The sequence below is a fragment of the Rhinopithecus bieti genome, unplaced genomic scaffold (assembly GCF_001698545.2).
Source record: "Rhinopithecus bieti isolate Rb0 unplaced genomic scaffold, ASM169854v2 scaffold_6717, whole genome shotgun sequence".
Lineage (NCBI taxonomy): Eukaryota > Metazoa > Chordata > Mammalia > Primates > Cercopithecidae > Rhinopithecus > Rhinopithecus bieti.
This window is the reverse complement of record NW_016805334.1, coordinates 635567-642959: the sequence shown is the minus strand read 5'-3', so window position 1 is coordinate 642959 and position 7393 is coordinate 635567. Positions and strand designations below refer to the sequence as shown.

The 7393-nt window shown below is 38.3% G+C and overlaps 1 long non-coding RNA gene across 1 annotated transcript in view; it reads right to left on the bottom strand.

Moving 5' to 3' along the window:
- Positions 1-283: 283 nt before the first annotated feature.
- The window catches only part of LOC108529727 (uncharacterized), an 8752-nt gene continuing 1642 nt past the window's right edge, over positions 284-7393 (bottom strand). The window contains exons 2-3 of the long non-coding RNA XR_001885654.1: positions 1855-1989; positions 284-1611 (exon numbers count right to left, since the gene is read on the bottom strand). This is a non-coding gene — a long non-coding RNA (uncharacterized LOC108529727). The remainder of the gene's footprint in view (positions 1612-1854; positions 1990-7393) is intronic.

Genomic DNA, 7393 nt, shown 5'->3' with positions numbered 1-7393 from the left:
AAGAAGGACTCTGAAATATCACTGCTTCCTCCAAAGTCCATGAAAAGGGTACTGAATTGAAGATAAGGGTGCATGGCTCTGGGTCCAAGTGGGTTCTCACGCTGATTCTCTTTAGGTACAACTTTGGAAAATCATTTCACTTCTCTGCTTCAGTTCCATCTTCAGTCAAATGGGAGAATAAAAACATATGTCCTACCTCACATAGTAGCTATGAGGAATAATTGTGCAATTTTTCTTGAACATAGTAGACAAGTTCTAATAAACCCCAACAAGTTCTCCACAGTGACAGCACTATTAATAAATAACCTTTATTCTTCCATATGAGCCAAGTCTTTACCCCAAAACTCAACTAACTACAAGTCCTCAATTCTTAGATTCAAATAGCGCATTGGAGTATCCTATTTTGTATAGAGCAGGGAATTATATTCCAAGGGAGATGAGAAATGATCGAACATAGTTTAACATCCTCATAGCGGGGTGCCCTGAGAGAGGCTGGTTTCCCACGAGCTCTGTTGTGCACCAGGACTCTGGTCACTGGGCAGACAAACGATAGAATGTCTATTTTTCTAATAAAGCCAAATAAGGACCAATGGTAGCCCACTTTTCCCATGGTGAAGACCACAGATGTGGAAATACAACACTCTGAGTTAGTCACATCAGTAGCCACATAAGCATAGAACCAAATGGCAGAGAGAAATGCTCTGAGAGCTTACCTACCCTCATCTCATTCTTGATGTCTTCCTCATTTCTTCTTGGCAAAATCAAATAGTACCACAAAAAGCATACCTCTTAATCATAAGCATGTATGACTCTGCTGGACTCAATCACACTATTTAAGACTGCAAGCATACATTAAGACTAAGAGTCAATTTAATGTATTATTTCTAGTGCATTTTTCCTCACCAAGAATAAGAATAAAACAGAAGGTGAGAAATAATAAAACTAGGAGACTGAAGCACATAATGCAAAATACGTACAAATCTACACATAATCCTAATATGCTGAGAGAACTTCTTAATGAAAATGATTTCATTCTGAGTTGCTGCTAGTTTGATGCAAATGCAGTATGTACCATGGCTCACAAGCCCATGGTTTCACGTAGGTAGAGTATAATGATGAGAAGTTATTCTTTGTAAAGATTTATATCTCAAAGTCAGGCATGCCTTGGTGGCAACAATCATTATTCTCAATGCAGGTAATTCAAATCAAGGAAAAGACACTGTGGAAAAATACAAAATATTTACTCTGCCTAATGTAGCAACTCCTACTGAAAAACATATATGCTGCATATTTATGAGTTGTAGCCCATAGTTGTGGAAAATTCACTACAGAATAAAACCAAATACTGCATGATACATTTAGTATACAGCATGCCATTTCTGCTCAGTACAAGAAAAATCTACTACCCAGCACCCAGCAGACACTAGGACTAACGGCCTGATAGCAGCAATGTGGCAGGTTGTTGTTCTTTTTTTTTTCTGCTCCAAAATAAAAATTAGAATAGTAGCATCGTTGAATATCCCAATTAAAACCCAGTCCAATTCAAAATTCATCTTCAGAGCTGTCGGCTAAGAGCATTACTCGATCTTGCATGCTGTTGAATTCTCTCTGCTAGAGAAAGAAAACAGAAAAGCATTAAACCCTTCCTGCCGCAGAGCAAAGCTGAGAAACAGGCCCCCTTTAAAAGACACACTAACAAATGAAGCCGAGGCAGGAGCTACAGCAGCTAATCCAGACCACTGGGCACGTCAATACCGCTCAAGCATCATTAAACTCCGTGTGCTTTATTAAGTAAATTAGATAAGCAAAGAATGTTCTGAAACTGATTAGGTTTTGCTATTGTTGGTTCCATACCTTTCTTTTATGCCTTTTGAAACCATTTCTCCTTCGGCGATTCATAACCTTAATGCTGTAGAGGGCTCCCAAGATGAACAAGGCTCCAGCTATCCCAACCCCTACAGGCACCAGCATCCCAGACATGTAACCAGCCTGCATAGAAAAGGAAACACACGTTAGGATGCTAAACAGAGCACTGCCCTGGGTTCCTCATTTCTGCTGAATGGCAGCAGGTTTTTTGACACTTTGAATTATCCCGTCTGCTTTGTTATAAGATAAAACTAAACCTAAAATACAGTAACTTTTTAGGGAGAAGGCAACAGAGAGAGAGGTAGGCCAATTTTGGGGCTATTTCAAATACATAGAAGTATAGAAATAAATCAGCCAGACCTAGTGGCACTTCCAGCCACTAGCTTGTGCACATTTGTCAACATCAGGTTCTGATGACAGAAATATAATTTGTATTAAAGATGGATGAAGTAAGCCTCCGAGAATGCCAGGACTACTAAAATGCTATAAATTGGAAATATCAGCCAGCATCAAGCTTAAAGGAGGTCAAAGTGTCCTCTGAAATACTGTGTTTGCTGGGGGGTAAAAAGAGGGCCTTGACAGTGGTGGTCCTCTCTTCTCCCTCTCCCTGTCTGTCTTAGCTGCATTACAGTAAGAGAAGAAAGATGAAAATGCTTGTGAGTAAAAGGGGAGGGCTTCTGAAAACAAGGAAGAAAAGGGCCTGCAAAGGCAAGGGGAGGAATGTTAGATGTCAGAGCAAAGGCAGAAAAGACAAGGACAAGGAGAGAGTGTGCACACAAAATGGATGGAGTGATTTCTGTGAATGGAATCGCCTTCCCAATAGACAAGACAAAGTTGGAGGTTGGGAGGGAATTCCGAATGTCCCATCCCCAAAGAAAGGAAGTGGCAGAGAAGGACACAAAGATCACTACCAACAACACGATACCTCCAAAAGATCCTGAAAGTGTCAAATTCATCTATGTTTCCAGTGTCTCCAAGCTGTCACTATGGATACTTTGGTCCTCAGAGAGCAGGATGATCCCTGGACTTGAGTAAGTACCTCAGGACCTACCCAAGCTTAGGGCAAGGCCATTGTACTCAGAGTGATCCCTACACCTTGGTCAATAAGACTCCTATGGGCTAACAGGGTATGTACTAACCTATAGCCCTTTCATGGGGGAACACAGGTAATGGTTTACCTCCCAAGAAGCCCCTCCTAGAAGCCTACCCATATAAAATACATAAACAATTAAAATTGTTCATAAGTCTATTCATTTATATGACTATCTTTTAAATTTCTAATACAGCACAAACTGTTGTTAGTATTTTTCAAAGTGAGCCAAAAACAGAGCAGGACAGAGGATAAAAGTTTTCCTGAAAGTGCTGAAGTATGTAGGCTGTGATGTTTTCCCAACATTTCTAGCAGGACATCCAAGGAATACATCAGAGCTTATGAAACGGCAGCACCTTCCTCTTGTATTCAGACAGCTCCCTCACTGTTTCTGCCTCCCAGAGTCTTAACTTAGGGCAAAATATGGAAATTTTTCCATTAATTTGAGAACAATACCACTGTTCCTCAGCACACTAAGTATTTTCCCCAAGAAACAAAGCCTAGTCATTTTCCAATAAATTAATATGCTTTGTAGAAGCCCAAACTTTTTCTAAAGTTCTTCCAAATCTACTTAAGGCTTATAAAAACTCTGTAATTTTCCATGTGGGAAAATACTGAACAACAGCAAAGCATTGGTGCTCACACAAGAACTGTGAATCATTTTTAATTACCATTCCCAGTTTATGGAAACACGTACATGTTGAAATATGATAACCTTTAATGGTTTATGATAACTAGATGATTAGGCTTTTCATGCACAGTAACATTTGAACTTTTGGAAGGTCAACGTGATCAGCCTCTGTGGAGGTCTCCTCATACTCTGTAACTTAATCCCACACCAACAACATCGGTATTCTCAAGTATGTCACCATTTGCGCATTTCTCATTGACACACTTAAGCCTTTTACTTATGGAGCTTTATTTTTTCAAATTGACATATATATTTGTAAATTGACATACAAAACTGTACGTACTCATCATGTACAACATGATGTTTTAAAGTATACTTTCATTGTGGAATGGTTAAATTTGGCTAGAGCTCTCAATTATGTAGATTTCACAAAAATTCAGTTACATCTCTCTTTTTTGTCTCCTCTATTTTTTTTTCCTTTTTGGGGGTCCTCTGCCTTGCTTTGAAATTACAAGTAAATTACAAGATGGGAGCAAAGCAACGTACCATCTTAAGATGTAATTTAACTATTCTTCTTTCCAAACTGACTAAGGGAAAATACGCTCTTCTGTTAGAATTGCTCATGGCTTAATTTCTTCAGCAATGAAAAGAAATAAGACAACATGCACACAGTTTTAAGTTATAAATTCTACCTAACACTTTTTTTCTGTTCCAAATTATTGCATATACACGTGCCCCAAGGACACCCTGAGAAAGACACAATTGCACCAATGTATTATTCCAACCCAGAATGCATAACCTGAATCGAATCATGAGGAAACATCCAACAAACTGAAAATATATTCTGTTTTTTTAAAAAGACTGTATTCTTTAGCAATGTTCATGTCATAAAAGATAAAAGATGGCTATAAAAATGTTACAGATTAAAGGAAATTACAGAAACATGACAACTAAATGTGTTACATAATCCTAGAGTAGATTCTTTAAGAGAGGAGAAAAAATGCTCTCATAAAGGATATTTTGGGTTTGTTGAAAAAACTGAAACATGAATGCTAGATTCCATAAAAGTATTATATTGATATTGAATATACTCCAGCTAATAACTGCACAAAGATCTGCTTAAAATATACCCTCATTCTCAGGAAATATACACTGAAGTATATAAGGGTAAACAGGCCACAACACATGCAACTCATCCTCAAATAGTTCAGGAAAAAAGAGAAGAACGTGGCAGCAAATGATAAAGCACATGGGGTAAAATGTGAACAACAGGCGCATCCAGGTAAAGGTGTAGGAATGTTCTTTGTACCATTCTTACTCATGTATCTCATATGTAAATTTTAAATTATTTCCAAATAAAGTTTTAAATTTTAAAGTAAATTATAAGTCAAAATATTGCTAAATATATTCGTTTTTGTTAGGCTTTGAAGTTTTGTTTATTTGAAGTCAACGAGAAAGGTATCCTTCCTTCTTAGGATGACATATTTGTTCAGAACCTCTGTCATCAAGAAAGCCATAGGAAACCAAATGATATGCTGTACTGCCTAAAGTCTGCAGAACTGAGACAGCATCCTTATGATTTCTGTGCAATGGTTGTTCTCAAACTCCAGCATGCATCAGGATCACCTGCAAGACTTGCTAAAATGCAGACTGTTGGGCCCCATTCCCAGAGTTCCTGGGAGGTAGGTCTACGGTGGAGTGTGAGAATTTGCACATCCAACAAGCTCCAGGTGATGCTGATGCTGCTGGTCCAGACCATACATTGAGAATTGCTGCTATAAAGTATAGTCTGGGCCATTCATTTTCTGAATGGTTTCCTTAAGCTAGAAGAAATGTATTGGTTTTACTGATGTAACAACAGGCCTGGTCTTTATTACACAATTAAAATTGTTACGCATCTTCAGTTTTGAAAAGCAATTTAGATGCTGAAAAGATATACTAATGAGTAGCCAAGTTAAAACTTGCCTAACAAGGATCACCAACTTGAACACTTAGCCAAGAAGACAGTTAATGATGGAATTAATACAGGAACTGTCCTTCAATATCCATTCTTTTCTTCTTCTATAGTAAAGGAGCCTCCAATTTGGGAGTGGGAACAAAAGAAAGATTTCTTGCCTACTGGGAAGCTGGGTACAACCATGTGGTAAGTTTCAGATGATATGTCAGTGGCAGAAGAAAATTTCAAGATATGTTCTATAAAAGGGGAGCAGAGCCCTTATTCTTCGCCTTTAAGAATGACAGAGTGCTTTTATTCTCCCTTTTAAAAAGAAAGGGGTGTCATTAGCCTCCCCCTTTTTCCTCCTTCCTCTGACTAGAATATGCACATAGCTAAGTCAGAAGTGCCATCCAGGATCATGAGGTCACCTTGGGGATGAAGGTCACAAATGGTGGAGCATCAAATAGAAGAAGCTTGGGCCCCTGTCACTGTGTCACTCCCCACTAACCTGTGACTATCTCAGACTTAAAAACAGGAGACAATAGGGGCCAGGCACAGTAGCTCATGCCTGTAATCCCAGCACTTTGGGAGGCTGAGGCGAGCAGGTCAGATAAGGCCAGGAGTTCAAAACCAACCTGGCCAACATGGTGAAACCTCGTCTCTACTAAAAATACAAAAATTAACTGGGCATAGTGGTACATGTCTGTAATCCCAGCTACTCAGGAGGCTGAGGCATAAGAATCACTTGAACCTGGGAGGTGGAGGTTGCAGTGAGCCAAGATCACTGCACTCCAGCCTAGGTGACAGAGCGAGACTCTGCCAAAAAAAGAAAAAAGAAAAAAGAGAGAGAGAGAGAGAGATAACAAACTTCTATCTTGGCTAAGCCATTGTCATTGGGGGTGGGGGCGGATTGGCTGTTATTCACAGCTGATCTTAATCTTAATATAGAAAGACTAAACTACAACAACAAAAGGAACAATTCAGAACTTTTTAAAACACCACCCTTTCTAGAATCCAGCTAACCAACAGAGACTCAATACTGAAACAATTAAATGAAGCTAACCTGACAGAGTGTCCTGGCTTGACTGAAGAGCCAGGTTAGGCATGTAGTTTAGTTTTCAGTTCTAAGGGATTCTGTGACTTTCATCAAAGAGACAACAGTTTTGTACTCAAATAGTTTCTGAAGATAATGACCAACAAGACTTTAATAGATGATGGATGGATGGGTGGATGAACGGATGGATGGACAATAGAGAGTGAGGAAGATATATGTATATATGTGTGTAAGATCTATGTACATGTATCTTCTCAAACTTCAGCATGTACCAGGATCACCTGTAAGACTTGTTAAAGGAAGATATATGTACATGTGTGTATATACATATAAAATATACATATCAAATTAGCATGTAATCGTTCAACGATGGAAGAAGGCAGGGAATATGGGGAAGATTTAAATGAGTCCCTCCAAGAGTCAAAGATGAAGAGATAGGCACACATGACAGTCACCACTGGAATCCAAAATTTGCTTCCTACAATTTTTTAATTAAAATATACTGAAAAAAGTACTACAGAAGAAAGTGATGAGAAAGCTTGGAAAACTTGAAAATAAGCCAGAAAACTAGGGGTCACGCACAAAATTATTTCTCTTGATAAAAGGAGCAAGAAAAGGTACCAAGATTTTAAGACAAGATAAGAATAAAGGGTTCATAGGAATAAAAATATACAGCCTTTCTCTAAAGCTGCACAGATTATTTTAAGGGAATGGTAAAGCTATATATACATGCAGATAAGAAATTTAACAATATCAAATTTCAAAACAGGTTACCTGACAAAATTTATTTTCTTAAGACTTTTTTTTTTTTTTTTT